The sequence below is a fragment of the Passer domesticus genome, chromosome 3 (assembly GCF_036417665.1).
Source record: "Passer domesticus isolate bPasDom1 chromosome 3, bPasDom1.hap1, whole genome shotgun sequence".
NCBI classification, from domain to species: domain Eukaryota; kingdom Metazoa; phylum Chordata; class Aves; order Passeriformes; family Passeridae; genus Passer; species Passer domesticus.
The window spans coordinates 8,075,542-8,098,275 of NC_087476.1; the positions used below are offsets into that span (position 1 = coordinate 8,075,542).

The following is a 22,734-nucleotide window of genomic DNA, read 5'->3' on the forward strand; positions in this document are numbered from 1 at the left end:
TTTATTTCTTTGCACATGCAACTGCCTTTCCTACTTATTTCGGAAAAAACCCCCATCATATTCAGGACACTTTTAACAGATCTTTGGTATTAGCCAGCAGGGGGGAAAAAAAGCCCGCCAACCAAACATGTCTCCTCACAGCTTCACAGTTTCACAGCTGAGATTTTCCCCTTTCCAAATCACACAGTACTGCAAAACTTGCAATCAAATCACAAGAACTGGCAAACTTGGAAGATATTTTCAACATTATGAATTAAAATGTGTCTCAGAGACTTGAATATCTGGGAGAAACATGGATGCTACAGCCTAAGGATATGGAGGTGACCTTACTTTAAGAGAAAGGACAATGGCATAGTTGATTGGTCCCTAAATTAAAATCTAGTCCAAAAAATATATTTTTCTAATGTCCATCTGATTTTGAAAAAATCTATCAGCCTGCCAAAGCAAGGGCTTCAAGATTATTGAAGTGCCAACTACAATTTATGCCCAAGATACATTGCTGGCCTTCTCTCATGTCAGATACTGCCAAGGCTTTCTGTCACCCACCCTTTGGGGGCTCCCAGTTTATTCTGATTGAGGTCAGGTCTTCTCACTCTGCTGGCAGAGCCCCGTCCCTGACCATGCTTCCCAGCTTCTTGCTGCTTTCTTCTTCAAAACTTCAGCATAACATCAAGCCAGGTGGGCTATTCCAGCCTATTTTAATTTTCTTTCTTCCTTAATGCCTGACTGCTCTGTTCTGGGGAGTTGCAAGAACATCTGCTACAAGAGCAGACTTTTATTAATTTCTACTTACTGCTGTATGATGTCACGTATATGTACAGCATGTTTTATGTTTGGTGCACAGCAGAGGTGATGTGAAATGGGAGAGATTAAAGGAAAACAACTTCAGTATAGTCCTCTTGAGAGGTGGGAAACAGTGGGAGCCTTGCTGTAGCCCAGCTCTGAGGCAGATTCAAACAAGACCTCCACTGTCCAGGAAGAAGTCCAAACTCCCATGTGGCTGCAATTCACTTTGTGGAGTCTGCTGGATGGAAATATCTGCACTATTCATCAGCAGAGAGAATATGAAAGTGTCAGTAATGCCGTGGTGGGGATGTCCCCCTTGCTGCCTGAGTGCCCGGAGCCGTGGCAGGGGAGAGGAGGGGCAGAGTGGTTGCACAAGGCTGGCTGCTCACAGGGGGATGGATCCAGGCTCTACCAGGCAGGAAAGGGATGGCAGCCCTGGCCAGTGCCACACTCGGTGCAGAATTGAGTTACCAGGTGAAAGGGCAGCCATGCACTTCTCCCCCTCTGTGAAGTCTGCCTTTGTCTCCCCCATTTTTCTTCAAAGGACTAAGCCTTTTCTTGAGTGCACTGGACTCGTTTGACAGTAAAACCTCATTCTCCCTGTACTTTCTTTTTCCTCTTCATTTTGCAGCTCTTGTACAGATCAGAAGAAATAGACCCAGTGCTGTTTAGTCATCTAGGAGCATTTAACTGGTGTTGGTGATGATATTTTTCAATTTGGCAGTCTACCAGATGGATCAGTTATTTGCCAAGCCCTAATTTTAAAGCCATCCACTGTACAAATTGCAGGTCAGGACAGTAAGGGTTTGTTTTGCAATCAGCTTCTGGGCAAGAACAGGATTCCTCAATATTACAATACTCTAGTGGCTCTTGAGCAGAGAAGCAGCTGTGATGTGCAGACACACTCATGAGCACAAACAAACCCAAAACTCTCAGGTGGTGGTGTTGGTTGGTCACCTCACAGATTAGTTGCTGTTTTAAGTAGGCAATGTCCCTTGGAGACAGCAATTTTTCATGTATTTAAATATCCTGCTTGTTCAAGAACAGCAGGGACAACAGGCAGAAAAGCAGGATGGTGAAATAGGCCTGTGGGCACCTCTAGCAACACAGTGCTGCTACTGTAAATTTACAACATCTCTTCTTTCAAGCCCCCTCAGGGCCCTGTTTGCTTCCATACACACCATCCCTGAAAATGCCAACACTGCTGCACCAAAAGCAGCAGACTCAGGGACAGAGCAGGGCTGTCTGGTTCCAGCTCAGGCTCTTCTGGTACTGCCTGGATGATTTCCACAATACCACTCATTTAATTGCAACAGCTACTAAAGTACCCCATTTTGCTTTATTCTACTCCCAATGGGCAAAAAACCCCAGGATGCTTCATGCAACTCAGCCAGTGGAAAAGAAACACCAGGGATCGAGGTGGGAGGAGAGGAGGAGGGAAACAGCACCGTGACCAAAGTTCCATCTCACTGCTCAGTGCCCTGCTACTGCCAGGGGTCTGGACACGTCAGAGGTGAGCATGGCAAGAAAGCTGGGGAGAAAAGACACATGGAGCTTGCTCAGCTTAGCCCTGCTTGGCCCAGCAAAGTCAGAGAATGACAAGTCCTTTCCTTCCTTGTGGGGGGATGGTGTAAGATCCCCCACATCCATGGTGTGTTCAGCTCACATGAAATGCATCAGCTTTCTGCTCCTCACTTCACCCTCCATCTCACCCAGTCTCCAGGCTTAGAAAAAGAAAGTGGTATTAGAGACCATGGTGTCATCTTCATCAAAAGAAATTCCAGCCTTCCCAGGAAGATTCTCCACAGGGAGTCTGTAAGTTGATTTTTTGCCTGATTTTGTGCAAGGTGAGCTCTCACACACTGAAGAATGCAATTGCAAAAGCTTAATGGAAGCACAGCAAAAACATAATTTAAAATGCAGGGAAGAAAGCAAGGAGAGACGGTGCTCAACTGTGAAAAGTTTGGGGTTATTTTGAAATTTTACTATAGGATGCAGCAGACAAATCTGGTGCTATTATTTATTGAGAAGTGTCCCATGTGCACAGTAGGGCTTTGCAAACAAATGAGACAGTGTCTGCTCCAAGCCGAGACACAAACAGTTTGACATCTGAATACACCAGAGACAAGCTCTCTGTGAAGTGGTGTGGATATTTTCAGAGATCATTGCTGGAAGTCTTAAGGGAAACGGGGTGTTTGCAGGCAGAAGGCATTTCGTGGAGCAAGGCATTTCTTACTGAATACATAATGCAAAGGAGTTTCAACAGAAAACAGGACACAAAATGGGCAGGTAGCAGACATTTGGGGAAAAATGAAAAATATTAGCATGAAATTGTTAACAGAGGGAAGTTAGGAAAGAAACTACTTAAAGGACATATGAACAGAGGGCATAATTGAAAGAGATATTGGACAAGTCAGTGTGACATGACTGAAGTGGTGGCCAACAGTGGTCATGGAGTTCAACTCAGGTCTGATGTCACCCATGAGCCAAGCGTGTCATGGGTGACACCACCCCAAGACCTTCACGGAGATGGGCTGGCAGGCTTTCCTGTTTGTGAAGCTGTGAGTGCTATGGACAGGGTACCACACAGGAACATGGGGCCCCTGTTCAGTTTAGAAACCCTTTGGAGACCAGGATTTCACCAACATTATCTATACATGTGGAGGATCACTTGTGAGCCCTCCATCACCCCTTGGCCCACAGTGGATACGCCCAGTCATGAAGCAATTTGATCAGTTAGGGGTCAAAAACTCTACAGTGCCACAGCCCCTCTCTCTTGAGTCTGAGTTTGGCTTTTTCAAATTCCAGCTGAGGAAGGTGAGAGCAAAGGCATCACATGGCAATGCGACAGGGAGACTGAGACCTGAGCCCTGATCCATGCAAGGATCTGTTTGTTTATGAAAGCCCTTTCCATTTTGGAGCTGCCAGGTACTTGCAGTGGAAGGAAATGCTATGTGAAGTCAGGCTGTTGCTGAAGGATGCAGAGGCCAGTGGTGTGATGAGCTGACAACTGCCAGAAATTGCTTATCAACTCCTTGGTGCCCAAGTCAGACCATCCACTTTGTTCTGAAAGAAGCTATTTGTCTAATGACTTCTTTCCAGCAAACTTTTTGCCAACCTACTGAAAAGTAACTCCCAAAGCTAGCTGGATTTCCCAGGCCCTGATGTGTGGGGAAGTGGTGACAGCCCCCTGCCATCTACCTGCAGAGGACCCACAATTCACAGGATGCACTATCAACAACCTGACCTCTTCAACCCAATGAAAACGAAAACTAAAACACAGGAAAAGAGCATGGGAAATTTCTCTCTCCATAATGAACTCTATTGGAAATGGACATTTTAGCTCCTATTTAATTTTTTCCAGTGTATTTATTAGCCATAAAGCATACATATGCATTTTGCTGGAGAAATGCAGCACAACTGGCTCATCAGGCCTTAGTGGAATGGGTGATGCTATTGAGTTGTCTCAGTCTGCTCAGGCTTTCCCAGCTTGCCTCATCATCTCCAGGGCTCTGAAGGCTGCAGCCATGGGTATGGAGCCTCAACTTGAAGAGCTGCCTCCTTGCTATTCTTAAGCAATCCATGAAACTAAAGGTGGAAACACACAAAAACACACCCCTCTAGCCATCAACTCAGCTCAGTGAGTTGTGTACTACAGGCTTTGCAAAAAACTGTTCTTTAGGTTGAAAAATTCCTTTCAATATTTCAGCAGCAAAGACTGCACATCTCAGAAGGACTTTTTGTTTATTTGGCTGGGGTCTTCCTTTCTTTGGGAGAAAAATCTTTGATTGATGCAGGCAGTTCTTAAATGCCAATATACACTTTCAAATGCATGGTCCACTTCTGTGTCACTTCAGGGAATTGACAGGACATCCAGTATTAATGAGTATTGATGTGTGAACATGTGCACACACACAGAGTGATGGTGCAAACCTGATGGCATGAAGCTTTGAATAAATGTGCCATGAAAAATAATAAATCAGTATTTAACGTGACAATAAATTATTACATGTCTTCTATCTTGTTACATCAGGAAGATCTAAAAGGCATTACAGCACAAGACTGACTTTTCTCCTCCACTCCTCAATAAACCTCAGGGGCTAAGTCCCCCCAAATCTAGAGGTAGAATACAGCTTCAATAAACATAATGAAATGCAAAGCAGAATAGTTATGTACAAAAGTGCTGAAGCTGCCCATAGGAATCATGAACCAAAAGTCACGTGGGTGCTCAGCTCCAACCATCCTGATTGAAGTCAATGCCAAAGCTTCCTCACTTCAGCTGGGCAAATCCTGTCCTTAGTTTTCATTGAAACAGTGAGATTTCTGTACTTGCTGGGGTCAGAAAGAAATAAAACAGAGAAGAGGAGCTCTCCTGATACCTGCACCAGCACTGCTTGTCCCTCTTTTAATGGCTGCACCACTGGAAGTGGAGAAAGTCCTTCTAAGACCAAGTTGAAGTCTTTCATTCCCTCTCATTCTGGAGCTTATTTTGGGCTGTGGAAAACATGGCCAGCGATCTTGGCTGAACTAAAACCTTCAAGTATTTTTTGACGCTGCCCTGGCGCTGCCTTTGCAGAGCTCAGAATCCCTCAGTGTATCATTTATAAATAACCCTGTCCATTACAAAAGGCAGGCACATCACCCCGGCTGCACTGGGAGCACACTGCCCAGCTCCTGGCCTTCCCTGTTGACCTGACAGTTAACTTGGAGCTGCTGCCTGCCTGGAGCATCCCCTCCATGCTCTGTTTCATGCTGAGAGCAGAGAAAGCCGAGAGCTTTCAGTTTTCTATTTCTACTGCATGGGTGGGAAAAAGGATGATCTGGAAAGGCATTCACAAGCCAGGCTGTAAGCAAGGTATTCCCACAACGCTGCAGGAGCATATGCAAGTTAAAAAGAGATAGTGAGGGATGTGACAAGGCATTTTTACGCAGAGCAGCTCCTTTTCAGTACACAGAAATCATCATATAAAGGTGTGGTTTGGAAGGCACCTTAAAAATCACCTCATTACAACCTTCCTGCTGTAGGCAGGGACTCCTCACAATAGACCAAGTTGCTCCAAGCCCCATCCAACCTGGCCTTGAAAACTTCCAGGGATGAGGCATCCACAACTTCCTCCATGTGCCTGCTGCATGGTTTTGCTTCTGCTCCTTTGAGTGAGCCATCCCACACGTGTGTTCACTGGCATGCCCCAGTATTTACAGGGCAAACTCAGCAGGATATTGAAAGCCAGTGCTGGAACAGACAAAGGAGGAGAGGACATGCTGCCTACTTCTCAGGCTGCTCTTGGGTAACTTTAGTCCTTTCCTTGAGCACCTAGGTGTCATGACAACCTCAGAATGTGGCCACCACTGTTAGCACAAAGAATTAAGTACATAAACTACATTAGCTATAATAGTGCTATAATGTACGTAACCTCTTACTAGGGAATTGGAAATTTAAGCTGATGTTTTCTTTTGCAGTAGAGGTGGAAAGCCAAGACAGCACGTTAGGTGGTGAAAGTTAGAAGGGGAAAAGAACAGGTTTTTTTCTGACGCTTACTGCAGAGTGCCTACAATATTGTACAATAATAAGCTGAAAATACAGACTTTATTTCCCTTTGGAATTCAAACGCTTGTACATCAACAGGGCATCTCTAATATCTAAGTAATAAGCATAGCTGCTCCGTAAGGACACTATTGAAACCCAAATTCCCTCAATACAATTTCAGATTGAGAGTGTGAGCTCAGGGAAAGAGAACTTTATTACATTTCATAAGGTTCTCTTAAGCATTTACTGAATTTAAAGCTAAAACCACAACCTCCAGTGGGAGAAAGTGCTGCATTCTCCTCAATCTGCATTCCTTTATCTGATACTCTGGACAAAGTAAAAATGCTTTTATTATATCTGCAGACCTTGAACATTATTACATTGAAGAGTTCTGAGGACAATGACTGAACAATACATATGTATAACGCTACTATTAAGATGTTCAGATTTGTTTGCTTTGTTTTGGTACATATAATGCACCAGCAAAGCTGATGAAAATTCGTATATTTTCGCTTTCTTCCTCATAGCTGATTACACCATGTCTGGGCATGCCTAGGCAGAAAGCATTTGCTACAGTGCTTGGAAAACCCAGGTACAAACAATTTGTGGGCCATTAGGTTATGAAATTTGTTAGTGAGCAGCACTGGTGAAATGAATGTCCACACTGCAGTAACTGAGGAATTAATGTTTTTCAGCTGTCCCCAGATGAGTGCAGTATTTCTGTATCTTCTCAAAGTTTAAGATTAAACAGTTCAAAATAAACAAACTGCCTAACCAAACAGCAAATGCCACTTATTCTCTAAATAAATACTATAGCATTTCAGACCACTACCTCCAATAGTACTGAAACTCTTTTATTTGTTTATAGTATCCCTGGTTCAAATGGCAGAACCTCCAGATCCCATTTAAAATGCTGAAGAGGTCAGTTAGAATTGCTGACTGCACACGGATCAAACCATAAAAGAGACTTTGTAATGAAATAAATATTTACTAATCAGATTATCTACCCAGAGCAACAATCTTTGTTGGTAGGCTGCCATTTATTACGCTTTCAATCAACCCTGTGGCTTCTAATAAGCTGTGTTTTCATGTTTCCCTTAATATAGAACTGCTTGTCATTCAGGGCTGGACAAGGCTCTGCTGTGTTCTGGGAGAGCTGCAGTGCCTGAGGCCAGGCAAAGGCGACGGAACCACTCAGCTCCTTCTTCTCCCAGACTCTTTCTTCCAGCAGCTCCACAATGGGCTTTGGCAGGACCTCCAGTGTGCCTTGGCAGAGCCCAGGGTTGGTACAAAAACCCATCCCCAAAATAACGCTAAGCCACTTTAGAGATGCAAAGGGAAAAAAAAAAAAGGCTGCTGTGGAGAGCATCCCTTCACCTGTGCAAGGATGAAAGTGTTATTATCCACGGATGAAAGCGTTATTATCCACACGAGGCAGGGATGGGCTGCTAATTAGGAAAATGAGTTAGAAAAAGGCTTCATGAGGTGCACGGGTAACGATCCAGGTGCTCCTAAGTATAAAATGTGCTGAGAAAAATGAGTCCTCACAGAGTTTGAGGAGATGGAGTATCAAAAACACACAGTGGCGCTGACAAAACATACACATCTGCTTTGCCAGTACAATTAAGATTTCTGCACTCACGAAACAGGGAGTGGGATAAATAATTACATATCCTTACGATAATTGCTGTAAGAAAATACCTAATACTTTGTACTGGTTCCACTTCCACAGTAAATGCATCCATCCATGACATGGCTGCTGGCTTCAGCTGGAAGATGCCAATCACACCACCTGAAAATTTCTGAAGTCACAGACCTGCTAGAAAAATACTCCCTATCAAAATAAAGCGCTCCCTACCCAGAGAACTTAGCAATTTTATACATCCAGGATTAGTAGCTTCACAGAAGTTTCCTGCGTTTCTCAATGCTCAGTCAGTGTATTTGAATCCTGCCTCGTAAGCCAGGCACAGACAGATCCAGCAAGGCAGGCAGAAGGCTACAGCCACGTCCTTAACTCACCGCCACGTGTGTCAAAAATCCTACAAGCTCATCAGCGGTTAATCCGTCCTATCGAAAGTGCCACGGTACGCTGACAAAATTAGAAATGCAAGTTTGTTATTTTAATGAGTCACTGACATCTGCTGCTTATTCTTAGTTTTCAGTCGCACTCCCCTGCTCTGACATCATGGCACATGTGATTTTATTCAGTCACCGCTCTCAGACTGGCTCAGTCCTTTGGATTACTTTGACAGCATTTCTCCTCATTCATTATTTAACAATAACTTTTGCTTACCGAGCACATTTCAACACAACTAACTAAACTAATAGCATGTCCTAATCCTTAATGAAGCCCAAATGCTTCTCCTGGGGGCAGGTAAGTATTATCATCATTTTCTGGATGGGAAAGCAGATATTAAGTAATTTGCCAAGGTCATGTGGCCTGTCTGTGCCACAGGTTGGGAATTAAGTGCTCTCAGGAGCTCTGACTATCTGTCCCCAGGTGTAAGTAACAACCTTAACCAGCTCAGGCTACTCCAGACCCAGAGCAAGAGCATAAAGGTGGAGGTTCTGCAGCAGGGTCACCTCACCACCAGAAGGCTGTGAGCCTCCACAGCTGGCCACTGACAACTTTCATTATCAGATCATTCTGAAACAAAGCAGTCAGTGCCCTACTCAGGAGCCCGAAGGTTGAGATATTAACAGTATTTTTGGGGTCTGTTTTTAATTCCTTCATTTCTCAGTCTCTTCAATCCCATGTTTTTAACAATGATGTTATTTAACACATGCCAGTATGAATAAGTTTATTCTTTATTCTGAGCCACTCCTATAAAAGGAGCTTGTGTTACACAGATTGCCTATAATTCATTAAGCCAAATTCCCTTCCATCTGGAGGCTTATACAGTTGTTGAAAAGCTGTCACTATAACCTATTGTCACTGCAACTTTTTATGAACCAGCCTACATTTTTATGTCAAAATTTATTTCAACAACTTTTCTGTACTTACTTTCAATTATTTCTATATCATCAGCCTTTAGGTAATGCTGCATTCAAGATGCTGGGATTAACTTTTCTCTCTGGCTGTGTTCACACTAAAAATAAATACAGTTTTGGATCTCAACAAGAGCTACACAGAAGCAGACAGAGCTTCATGTGATTATCCCAGTGGATGCACAAACCAATGGCACTTACTGATTTCATCCAGTCTCAAATGAAACAATCACAAATAAATGCAAGTATCTGTGTCAGAAAGAAAGAATTTCTATAAAAACAGAATTCTTCCTAATGAGAAGAAAATGAAATTAGGTTGTCCTCATTTCATTTTACAAGAAAAAAATCACATGAGCATGAAAATTCCACATGTTGATTTCTTGAAGAACTTGTCTCTGTATGTTTGTTCTCTAGTACATTTTTAAGATGATTGGTGAAGATACATCCAGACAGATGAGGGGTACATTAAGTCCAGTGTGATGGACAACTCCAGGCTGTGGCTGCCCCATCCCTGGAAGTGTTCATGGCCAGGTTGAATGGGGCTTGGAGCAACGTGGTCCAGTGGAAGCTGTGCCTGCCCATGGCAGGGGAATTGGAACTTCATGATCCCTTAATGACCTTTCCAACCCAAACCATTCCATGGTTCTACAGTTATGTGATATTCCACAGGGCAGATACACAGAACAATGCACAGAGGTAACAAGGCCTAAGACCAACAGCAGCTGCTTCATTTATCTCAAGCTACAGTTTATAGAAAAACCTGTTTTCCTCCTGTCATCATACGCTCTGCCAGACCCACCTGAGACCTAAGAGGAGATTAATAATTCAGCGCACAAGGAACCAAAACATCCTCAAGTTCTGGCCAACCTGGGAATGACTCCTGACTGAAATTCCAGCAGCTAGGTCATGGCCCTAATCCTAAAACTCTGCAATAAAGTCCTTCACACCACTTTTTCTGACCATTCATAATGGCTTTAAAGCAGACTATGGCACTGCCTGCACTAGAGGCATAAGCTGTACTGATATGACCAGGACTAATTCTATAGCGAAGAGAAAGCCAGAATGTTCACATAAAAATTAGAAACAACAGAGAAACAAGAGATGACGGGTAGCAAAACAGGTTTTGGCACGCCTCTCCATCACTGGATCAGCCAAGGGTGTATCTGTGTTTGTAATATGGCTTCATCGCAATATCACTATGTTTACCAATAAATTAAAAATCACAACCTGAACTGGCATGTAAGTCTTGACTAAACCCTTGAATTAAAATACAGTAACAAAATGGGGTGCAGCATCAGCCTTTTCCAAAAGCTCAGTGTTGTCCAACTGAAATAGTTTAACAGGCAGGACTGGAAAAGGAAGTGTCAGTTTTGGAAACTACAAAGATCAACACGTCTCCAATATGGTATATCTGGCAAACTGCTGTGCAGTAAAATTAAGCATGACACATAACTGCTGAAGCAGTCTCGGGCCAAAACTCACGATTCTTACTCATCTCACACTAAAACAAAACTCTGTAATTGAAATGATGGCAAGAAGCTGATCTGCCTGGGAACAGTAGGGCTTGGCTCATGCAATATATATATCTGTATGTTCTGTTGGTAGCTCGGCTGCAGACCACACAAGTAATTTGAGGTTTTATTTCTTTGGTAGAAGTATGCATGTTTGGGTGGAGAACAGAAGCAGATGGAACCAAAGCAATCGCTGTCAGGTCGTATGTTCCTAAGAGTATCTGTCTGCATATAGACACAGACACCCTCCCCACGTACTGCACTTTCTTCTGGTAGCACCTACTACCCTATGAGCTCAGGATCAAGGCAGTATTACATGAAATCCTACACCAACAGCAGCAGGATAGCCCTGTGTCCCTGTATCTCAAAGGGAAGAACAGGACTGTTCAAATTCTCTTGACCAGCCTTGGAACAGTCTGCAAGGAACAAGTAAAAAGCCAGTAGCTCAAATCCTGTTAAATCAGGTTACACTAAAACTGTGGGGACTCATTTTATCAGAAATGGAAACAGAAATTCCTTATATCTATGGAGCAGGGATATCAGCCTCTCGTGCTTGCCATGGTATTGGTTATGTGTTCAAAGGCCTTTCACCTTGTGCTGGCTTGGGCTTAATTGCTGTGGTTTTAGATCCACTTTAAATGCTGAACCAACAGTGGCCATTTCAAGAACTGATTGAGCTACAGAATAAACGAGTGGGACTGTAATTGTACCCATGGAGGTACCAGGAGTGTGCACACACCCCCGCCTTGACCTCACAATACTTCCCCCACTGGGGAAGCTCCCCTGGCTGTATTCTGGATCTTGGCAGCAGACATGCCATGAGTCTGCTTGGTTGCTGCACTGAAAGGAGTATGAATAGGGAACAGGAAAAATACCTCAAGGATCTCAAAAGTGCTTCTTCTTGTTTCTGTTTTTGGGACAGTGCTGCTCTCAGTTACAGTTCTCAAGGAGTTACACTTTACCTTTTGGCTGTGTAGTAATCTAAAAGAGAGCATGTTCAAAGTGGTACAAGTGGATTTTTCTCCTTCTGTCTTCATCCAGAGAAATCTCTATGCAGGACACCCTGAGCAATTTTCTTACCTTCTAAACATGCTGTAAGCTCACATGCTGTGGGCTCCTTTCAGGTCCATTTTTCATAACTCTGACTAACAACAAAACTGACAGGATGTCAACCGGAGGAAGAGAAACAAACAGATTAGATAATCTATTTAATATCCTCCTGGTGAGCTCACCAAGTCTAAATAGCAGTGTTTTTTAGCAGGTATAACCTCGATCTAAAAGCTGCAAACTGTTTTCCATTGGAAATAAGTTCATGGTCCAATCTGTCACCATGGAAGTTGGATCTTGCAGGGAGCACATGGCAAGGAAGCTGACAGGAGAGAGATAACAGCATGGGGTTGTATAATTGCTCCCTGCTAATAGGGGGTAAACAAAAATGATGTTTTCCTTTATAGGGAAAGGTCATGACATGTCATTGAACACACCAGCAGAAAAGCAGCGTTCTGAAAGGGCTTCCTTAGACAGTGATGGGGACTGAAACTCCCAGTCACAGCGCTTCCAGTAACATGATTCCATGCAATGTCAAGGGTTTAGCTTCAAGGAACAAAGATCCTTTTCAGGTCATATGGGGAGAAAAATCCTGTCTTTCAGAACACTTTAGACCAGTTTCCATATAAATAAATGGAGTTCCTTGACCATGGGAGCAACTCCCTTTAGATGGTTTAATACTCTTAAATGCCAGAGGAAGCCCAGCTTGGATGTAACGTGGCTGCAGGCTGGCACAATAAGCATATTTAGCTTTTTCCAGCTAGCTCATCTCACCACAGAATTTTTGCATCGTTTAAAATAAAAAGACATTACAAAAATCTTTTAATTAGGGTAACTGATGTTCTGTGACCACAAAACCCACAGGTTTCAAAAGAACATGCAGACCTCTTTGGACGTATAAGGGGAAAAAAATCCAGCATGTGCTCTCCAGGGAAAGTCCTTTCTGGCAATTTAACTTCAAAAAACCAAGATCAAGACCTTAAAGGAGCACAGGGAAGCCATCACCCACAGCCTTCTCAATGGAACAGCCTTATCTACAAAAAGATAAGATTATTCTGCAATATCTGAAGTGGATATTCAAAGGAAATAGAGCAGAAAGATTTGAAAAATTATTTTCTTTCGCTTTAATAATGAAAAGATCAAAAACAATGAGGATCTCTGAGGTGACCCTTGAAGGCCAGGAGCTGTAGTGAGAGCTTCTGGTGCTACCACAAGAGAATCCTGCTCATCTGACAGTTCAGACAATCTGTAGGAAATGGAAGGCCCATTATGAAATGTGTCCTCTTTGCCAAACAGAGCTGCACTCCTGACAGGGACCCTGGATCTTGGGAGGAAAAACAACTGGTGGAACAAAGGAGATGATTTAAAGTAACACTGGTTTCTTGTAATATGTGATGGCCACACATCAGCTTCTGATGTTCTAAGGAAACGACAATCTGAGATTTTCTTATCCCTTGTAGCCTGTCCTCAGTGTCTGCTGAAGGGTGAAGAAATTCAGGGTCCTCTGGGGGTGTGTTCACATCTCTGACCTTTGGTGAGATCCAGGTCTCCAGGAAGGCACCGTTCAGCCTCTGTCCCAAGAACCCAAATCTAATCTTGTCTTTTGGCTAAGACTGTGGGATAGGCTGCAGTGAAACTCTTGTGCCTTCACCAGCATGCCCTGTCCTTTGCTGCCCTGAGTTCATACTTCTGTTCCCCCTGTGATTAGGCAGCTGCCATCCACCCAAGAAACCAAGGAGTGATGACTGCACAAGAGTTCAGAAGGCAAAACCTTTTGCTTGAAACTCTCTAATAATGAGGCATAACCCCACTTCTTTCACCTGCAAGGGAAAATGCTATGAGAGTGAATTAGGAGACAAGATGAAGTGAATTCAGGAGGCTGGCAAGAGCCAGCTTTGTGTTCCACACAGCTCAGAGATGGCTCCCTGTGATGTGCCTCCACTGATGGCCTGCTGCAGGGTGGCAGAGCACGGGGAGCTCATATTTTCCAGTAAATACCCAAAGAGCCCAGAATGAATGAATTTGAATAATGGAACAGTATTCCTCCAACTGGTTCCAAGGGGAAAAGCTGCCTAGCAGAAACCTGCCTGAAATGGAAGCATACCCAGCATCTTCAGAGGACAGTGTTTGATAAACATTAATGATTAACATTAATTTTTATGGCTACTGAGAAGTTTATAAAAATAAATGCCTTTCACATAGGCTTAGGAGCTAACCACTCTCCTCAGCTACAATGGAAAAAGCTCAGACCTCTCCATCTTCAGGGCATACCCCAAACCCCATCAATTTGTCAGGTGGTTTCTAGAGACATCTGAAGCATGGAGAAACTTGGTTAATTATTGTTGTTGAACAGCTCTCTTCCCTTCTCTTTGGATAGAATTTGTCATTATTTTTGCTATACTGTTGTTTTCTTTGCTACAGATTTTGCTTGTGATGCCTGCTGGCATGATTCAAACATTGAAGACATTTTTTAAAATGCTGAAAGGAAACTAATAATCATAAATAAATAATTCTTTAATTTCTCTGAGGAGTTGTCCAGCAAAAGGAGAGAAATTGCTGAAGTAGTTCAAATGTACAAAATAAGACAGGAGGAAGAAAAATGCATTGCAGAATGTCCCTCCAGGCTTTCTTTCCATGACCCACTGCAATAAAACCAGAGAAAATAAAAGAGGAAAAAATCTGATTTTTCATTTATACTGTGAAGGTGATCTACCCAAGTCCAAATTTAGTCTTGTTGTATATGATAGAAAGCAAACACAACCCCAAGATCCCTTTTGGCTTATGCCTTTACAGGCTGTGTTTGCAGCCAAGACACCAAGAGGACAAAGCCACTGTGGATTTGAGGGGAAAATAAAGCAACTCAAATACAGAGATGCTGCTGTGAAAGCCCTCTGATGCAAAGGTGATAAGGAACATGTATTACTTTTATTTCACTTGATACAGTTAGTCAATACACTTTTCTTGTTTCCTACAGTCTGTAACTATCACTTTAAACTTAGCAAAAAAAATTTAGGCAATAGTCAGAAGTAAAAATAGTTTTTTGCTAGAAGACTTTTACTGCTGCCCATCATTCAGAGGGACATCTGTTTACCTCCCTGCTTCAGGATGAGCAGGGATAGGACATGGGTTAAGCTGAAAAGACATTAAGGAGTCAGGGACATGAAATGAAAACATACTTCTCTGACAGTTGGAAACTATTATATATTTTTTTTTAAATTTTTGGTTATCAAATCTTAAATCTATATAATGTAGATTTTATTGCACTCAACTTTCAGTAATAAGGTTTTTTTTACCTGTAAAACAATTTGTGTTATACTTGATCTAATGTCTCATTCCAGTTTAATTCTTCCATGTCAATCCCCTGTTTTTTACCCAACTGACAGCACAAACACATGAAGTTGAAAGGCTAAGACCTTAGGACTGACACACAATGCAAGCAAAACAGCACCAAAACAGATGTATAAAGGCTGAACTAAAATGAGAATTTAATGGAATTTTTTTGAATTACAACAAATTCTTCTACACAGGACTAAGGTCATACACAGATGACCACAAGAAATTGAGTTACTGTCAAACAAGAAGTAACAACCAAGCTGCAGTAACATATCATTGTTTTCTCACAGTGTGCCCCTCTGGAGAAGCAAAAGGATCTTGAGTCACATGTGTACATTTGAAATTTAAGCTAATTTGTTTGCCTTCAGAAGTGAGGCAGGCTAAAAAGTGGCTTTAAATTCCCAAGGGAGCTGAAGCATCCTCAACAGAAAGCCAGTGAAGCACTGAATTAGGAAGCTCTGCTATTGCCTCATTATTTAAAAAAACCCTTTATTTAAAAAGGTTTGCTTACCTGCAGTCTTTACATGTGCGAGCTCTTAGAGGGCTCTTCATTTGTATTTATATGTGTGCCCATGGCTTCAAAAACTGTGAAGAATTACTGCAGTAACAAAGGATCTTCTTGTCACCTGAAGGCAATGGACTATTGTCTTTCCCTTTGGAGAACGATGGCTTACAAAAATCAGCCCGAAGTGAACAAAGCAAATAAGCCAAAATAATTAATACGTGCCTTCCCTGATTCAGGAGCTGCTTTCTCATTTTGCTCAAGTTCTCCCAGCCCCATGTTGTTCTGATGACTTTTTCCATCTACTCAGGGCCCAGATCTCACCACTGAATTTCAAAAAGGATAGCAAAGACACTTTGGAAGCACATTTAATTCTGCATATCTCTCACTGAGATGACTGTTATGGTTTGTGTTGAACAATTTTTCATTCCTTTACTGGACAATATAGACTGAGGAGATTCCAAACCAGTTAGAATTTTGGGCCATCCCCAAACTAATTTTATACCCTGCTTAAGAAACCTAAAGTAGTTTCTCAAAAAAATTCATGAAGACACTCAATCTCTTGTCCTAAATGTGCACTCTTTAAAATACATACAGTGTTCTCTCTTCTTACTGGCATGAACAACTTCTATAAAAATGTAAATTAATATTTCAAGCTTCCAGAAGGTTTGTCAAAATAAACAATGAAGTTGTTTACTATAAATTTGCAGGAGTTATCTGCAGCTTACATTATGTTCATTCAATGTTTATAAAATCATACTATTTAAAAATTATTGCACTTAATTGCTACATCTTATAACCACTGTAATCAAATTAACTCCAGATTTATTCTTCAAGTGCCACTGAGCTATTTTAAGTATTCTAAGTAGGTGTAATAAAACAAACCATGTATGAGGACACTGATCAAGCAGTAGGATATTCTGGGTAAGAACAATAACAACCAAGAAAGAAAATAAGACAGGTGAAGCAGACAATAGCAGCCAACTTACTTTTTGCACTGCCTGAAAAGGGAATCATCCAAATCTGATGATATAAAAAAGAACATTTCTGCCATTGTTGAATTCTGAAGCTTACAGAATTCACGTAAAAGAATTCTTGTACCCCAACATTGGAAGGAAAACATTTCCATTCACAGAATTAAGTGATTTGTAGATTTACAGAGTTTTGCACAGCATAATCTCAGTTTTCATTCACTACAGTGCATGACGGTCTTTCTACCATGAAAAATATTCTTCAGGAGCCCTTCTAAAGATCATGCAACTTTTCCATAAATGAGCCTCTATTAAGCCTATGAACAGGTGTAGTCAAGGTACAGAGTCATTCTTCCCACCCTGCCAGAGCAGCTCAGCCTTTCAGGGTCTCTCTGCGCTTACCCAAACACACGAGATGAAATTCTGACTTCTGCCAAGTCACTGAGTCCAGCTGAGCTGGGACTGCACTTCTGCAGGTAAGGACTGGCTTTTGTCTTAGCCTGAACACACTGCATGAACACAACAATGTACATATAAATCCTTACAGAGTCTTCAAGCCATCCTAAACCATCCCAAAAGTTCACCAGTCTTACACACCACACCTCTCTGCACAGCTCCCAGCAGAGCATTCAGCAGAGCCTCCTACTTGGTACAGGCAGGTGGCACAGTTGAAGTCAAAGATCTGTGTGCACTGCTACATCTTCATTTACTCTGAGCATGGGGGGTGATTTGGGGAGTTTATTTGGTTTCCTACATTTTTTCCCTCGCTCTTGGATTTCTTGTGATTGTATTTTTGCTATGTTTGCTTACACTAGAAAATGCAAGCAGAAGAAATGCACCTTGCACTGCAGGCAGGATACAAATGACCTGATGTGTATTGCTAAGGGGGTATCACCTCCCAGCTCTGCCAGCAAATCCAGCCTTACTGATGAAATAGAAGCAATATCCTTCAGAGCTACCTCCAGCTTTTAACTCTACCCACATAAAGGTCTGAATCCACACATGATGACCTTTAACTTTTTGAGCAGTGCTGAAGTGAAGGTGTATTATTGCTAAATAAATATGCAAGGCAAAAGTTCTCTGTGCATTTGCAGTAAACACCCTCTGCCCAATGCTGCTCCTGCAAACACAGGATATCTTCTCCATCTCCTTGTTTGCTTTGCATTATACAAACAAGCATATACCCTTCCCAGAGGTTCACTAGATGCTATCTTACCTATGCAAGTGCTTTTGCAAAAAGGACAGGCAAATTCCAGCAGAGCCATGCTTATCAGTGGGAGCTTGAGGGACATTTTTTTCTAAACATTTATGTGTACACTGAATTTTTCCAAAACAAAACACGTTAGAGAGTGTAAGGACAAAAAGGTGTTTGTTTAACTCCTGCTCCTTCTGCAAGCAAAACCATAAATATTCACAGAAAAAGGAAAACATCTGGAGTGAACTTGTATCAGACTTCTCCATCCTGCAACTGATGGAAATGTGTGAGCAAATGTATTTTTAAATACAACCATTCTGAATTATTCTTATTTGCTAGGGCATTAGCACTGTGTCAGCACCCCCTCATGCAGTACTGGGGTCACTGTATGAGGGGGTTTGTGGAGTCATATAAAATCTTTAAGTGGGGATCTCTTTCCACCAACCTAAGACAGATCACAAGTACCAAAGACCACACGTTCTCCTTAGCCTTAATGCCAGGTTTCTTACTATAGCATGAGATTACAGAGGATCCCAAATGCAATTTTGGGATGAACAGTTTGTAGTATGTATTTTTTTTACACCTGACCTTAAAATACTTGTTTGTCTCTTGGTTACCATGGTGCTTTCTGTAGATTACTTCAGACGAGGCATCCTTAATTACAAATCACACTCTGCAGCAGGCAGGGAACCAGAAATCATGTTGACAATAAGCAAATAAATCAACAAGGGCATCTTATCAGAAAATAACCACACAGCCCTCATGTACAAGACAGTGGTTTTGTGAAGATTATCATAAGAACTTTTTAAAAATGGGTGTACCTTTGGAAAGTACCTGGTGATGAGAAAGAACTTTAGGATCCTGGTAACACTGAATTATTGAGAAGGGGGTGATGCACCAGATATACTATTAGAATTGTAAACTGTCTTTTCTTTCAGCAAGGAAAACTAAGCCTCCAATTTAAACCTCAAAAAAACCCCAACCCCAAACCCAAGAAAAAAAGCCAAGAAACAAAGACCAAACCTCCCCTAAAATATCCATATATAAGCACTTTGTTTTTCTACAACAATTAGAAAAACATTAATAGGTGTAAAACTGTACTTCTTAGAGGGTATCAACCACCAGTGTTTGCAGTGCTAAGGATTATGCAAGTTTTTCCTCAGATGCATATTTGCTAACACTTTTATTTGGATACAGACTTTCCATATTATAACTGCTTGATTACATTTACACAAATGCTAAGATGTTTTATGCATGTTTTTATTTGATGCTATAAACAATTTTTAATATGAGGCATCTGAGCATAAAACATTGTGTTAACTGGGAAACTAAGACAAGTGACTAAGAAGACAAGGAACTAAGACTGCAAGGAGACGGAAGGAAAAATGATATTAAAATACTGAGTAAATAGTTGAGTTGAAATTTGGAAAATTTAGACATCTTACTTTCACAGATGCATGCTTAAATCTTGGAACAGGAGTGGGGTTTGATTTGAGTTACCCCTGACAGAACCACTAGGATAACTCTGAAAACATCCTGATTAAAACAAAAGGTGGAAAGTTTTCCACTGAAGGAACAAAAGCAATCCCAACCCAATCCCAACTCACTCTCCCAAACCACATCCAGGAGTGGACGAAGCTTGTGAACCAAACCTGAGGGAGAGGAAGGGCATGGCCAGGTCTGAGCCCAACCAACACCTTGGCAAGTGACTCTGCAGCAGGAGCTCCCTCTGAACTGAGGCAGGGAAAAGCAGCTGCCTCATCAGAGCTTCCCTTGCTTGGCTCCTTCCAAGCAAATCTTCTGCAGCAAGAAACTCTCAGAACACAAGACCCAGTGGTGCTACCAGGAATCAGCAAGTCCAGCATTTCTGCACCTCCTTTGGAGCACTTAGGCTTCAGCATCACTGGTGACAAGGCACTTCCAAGGTACTTCTGCTTAGTTTGGGTTTTCTTTGCTTCCTCTTCCCCCCTCCCCCTTTTTAACAGCTTTGTAAGCTCCAATAAAGCATCTACTTTTAATTTCTTTTTCACTGCTTTTATAATGGCATACTGAAATATCTTTGCAATTTAACAGAGTAGCAGCTTTTGTTATTCTCTGTCAAATCCCAGGCTGCACAGACTATTACTTCTCAGAGAGGGAAGAAGAGCAGGACCTATTGAAAAATAAGATTATTAGTATTAGCACATTGACTATGACAAAGGCTTCTTTTGGTGCTTCCCTCAAAAAGTTCCTTCACTCTCTGTAAGTTAGCTTACCTGTACATGTTTATAAACTGATTAGAAAAGAGAAGTTATGCAATGAAATTTAATCTGGGTTAAACTAAAGTTGATTAAGAAAATATTGACCCAAAGGAAAAAACAAAGTGAAATTCCATTGTCATTCTTAACTAAATTAATAACTGTGAGTTATTCTGAGGTGGTATTAACTGCTGATTTTGGAAATAAGATACTTCAATCTAATAAAAGTTAATTTGGACTCTGCTTAAGGTATAATCTCTACTGGAGGAATTTTAATAAAGAGACATGAAGTGTCTCCAATGAAGAAATGAGAATGCAACAAACTTCTGATCTTCCAATTGAAAATCCTTTTCCTTCCTTTTTTAATAATAAAAAGCCATGCTTCAACCTGTGATGAATCTGCTATGCTTCAGCCAGTGAGTCACCAGAAGGAAAAACAGAATTGTGACTGATAAACAGTATGAATTACAACTTTTAATTATAACCAGTAGGGATAATTATTGACATTTAGTCAACCACATCTCCTACCTCTGGACCATGAATATCCAGAGCAGTGCTCTAAGGGGCTTAATCATGGGGAGCTCAGCAGCAGAGAAGCTCCTAATGTCTCACACCACCTTCCTTGCAGAGGGGACATTAACTGGAACCTCAGATCAACACTGGAAACACAGCTTCCCATAGAAAATTCAGTTTAGACATTGGTTCTTCCACGCTCACTCACAAGGAGCAACTCACTCCCTTGAGCACTCTGGATTTCAGAGTGATAAATTCCACTGATCCAAGATGCAAGGTAGCTGTGAGGGCCACCCTTGGTGCCATCACTGGAGCTGATACATCCTGCTGAAATGCATGTTTTTAGAGATGTGGGGCCCTGTGCTGTCTCCTGGGGCTGTGGAGACATGGAAGGACTAAATATTAAACCAAAAGGCAGCAATGTTTATGTTAAGGTATGTAGAGTCTGCTGGCAAGCTGAATTAAAAGAAAAGTGGAGGCTATCAAGATTATTAATATTCAGGCTATGGAAACAGTTTTGTAATCCAACCTCCTGACACACCTGCAAGGGTAGCTTTGATCTGATAAAGAGGAGAACAAGCATATGACCTGGAATAAATGTGAAATGGACTATCCTGGAGTATGACCAAAGCTGAAAATTATTGTTTTAATTTACATGGATGAGCAGCAGTAAACCTTCACAAATTTAAAAACAATACTTTATTAACAACATGAACAAAAATGTAAAAGTTCAGTTGCTAGCAGCTATCTAGAATTACATGAGTAGCAGCAAAATAATTAAAACTACTTGTGTTTCAAAAATAATAAATACATGTCATGACCCTAAGCAGCAAAACAACATAAAAATCCATTTGGTAAGTAATTTCACTCTAATGATAACAAGTCACATACCTCAAAAAAGAAAAGGAAAGAAAAAAAGAAAAAAAAAAAGAAGAAATTATTTACTACATAAATTACGAAAAGAAAATCAAAGAATGTAAAAAACTCGGTTGTGTCTCTACCCATTATTTTGCTTTAATTTCATCTAACTTTGTGAAAAGCCCCATGGGCTAGGGACATTAATTTCTTGCTTTTGCTCTTTTACTAATTCCTAATGGAGAATTACAAAAGTATTTCAATCATGGGAAGAATTGGAATCATGGGAGGGAATGGGAGAGAAAATTGAAGAAAACTGCAGGATATCCAGAAAGCTAAAAATAAATTAGTATAGTCTAAAAGCCTTTAAAAAAAAAAAAAAAGAAAGAAAAAAAATGCCCATGTCATATACACAATCTGAGCTGATTTCAGCACCAGTGAGACAGAAAGAAAATAATCTAGAGGAATTTAAAAGCAACAAATCTCTAGGACCAGATGGAAGTTATCCCTGGGTATTAGAGAAGATCAAGGAAGGAACTTTTGGGCTACTGGCAGACATCATGGAAAGGCTGATAAGTTCCAGATGGAATACAAAAATCAGTAAATATGGCACCAGATTACAAAGTGATATGGAATAACATTTTAGTGTGAAATTAGCAATAAATACGGTTTGTAACACGGCAGCATATCACAATTTTGACATAATTTGACAAGTCGCAATATAAGACACAGTGTCAGAAGCTATCAAAGCAAAACAAAACACATCTCCCAGGTGGTTTGCTGGGAGAAAAGCAGTTATTTCACTCCAAGTTTTCACAGAGCACTTCCCAATTTCCTCCTGCCTAGGCTGGCAGTGTATTAAAGTATTTCTGCTTTCAGTATGGCTTGGGGTCCAAATGTGATCCCAGCTGTGCTGGGCACTGGCACAGCACTGCAGGAGGCCACCCAAATCCAGTGACCTTATGTCCTAAATGGGTGAGATGGACAACTCCCAGGAGGAGGTGTCAATGCCAGAAGTCAGGCAAATTTTTCAAGGTTACAGAGCTGGTTTGAGGAAAAGAACTCTTATTTTCTCAGTCTGGATGGCTGTACCCAAGTGTCACTGCCTATGTGAACATTCAATGACAGCCCTTCACTTCCTCCTTTTTCAGAACTATAATCGTATCTCACTTCTGGCACTCTTTCCACCTTAGCAACTTCTACTTCTGAACCAGAAGAAAGATGGTATATGGAATAATAATCCCATCTTTTTAGTTTTTCCCTTGCAAA

The 22,734-nt window shown here is 41.4% G+C and overlaps 1 protein-coding gene across 5 annotated transcripts in view; it reads right to left on the minus strand.

The window, feature by feature from the left end:
• KLHL29 (kelch like family member 29) overlaps positions 1-22,734 on the minus strand; it is a 387,198-nt gene that overhangs the window by 179,669 nt on the left and 184,795 nt on the right. The window lies entirely within an intron of this gene.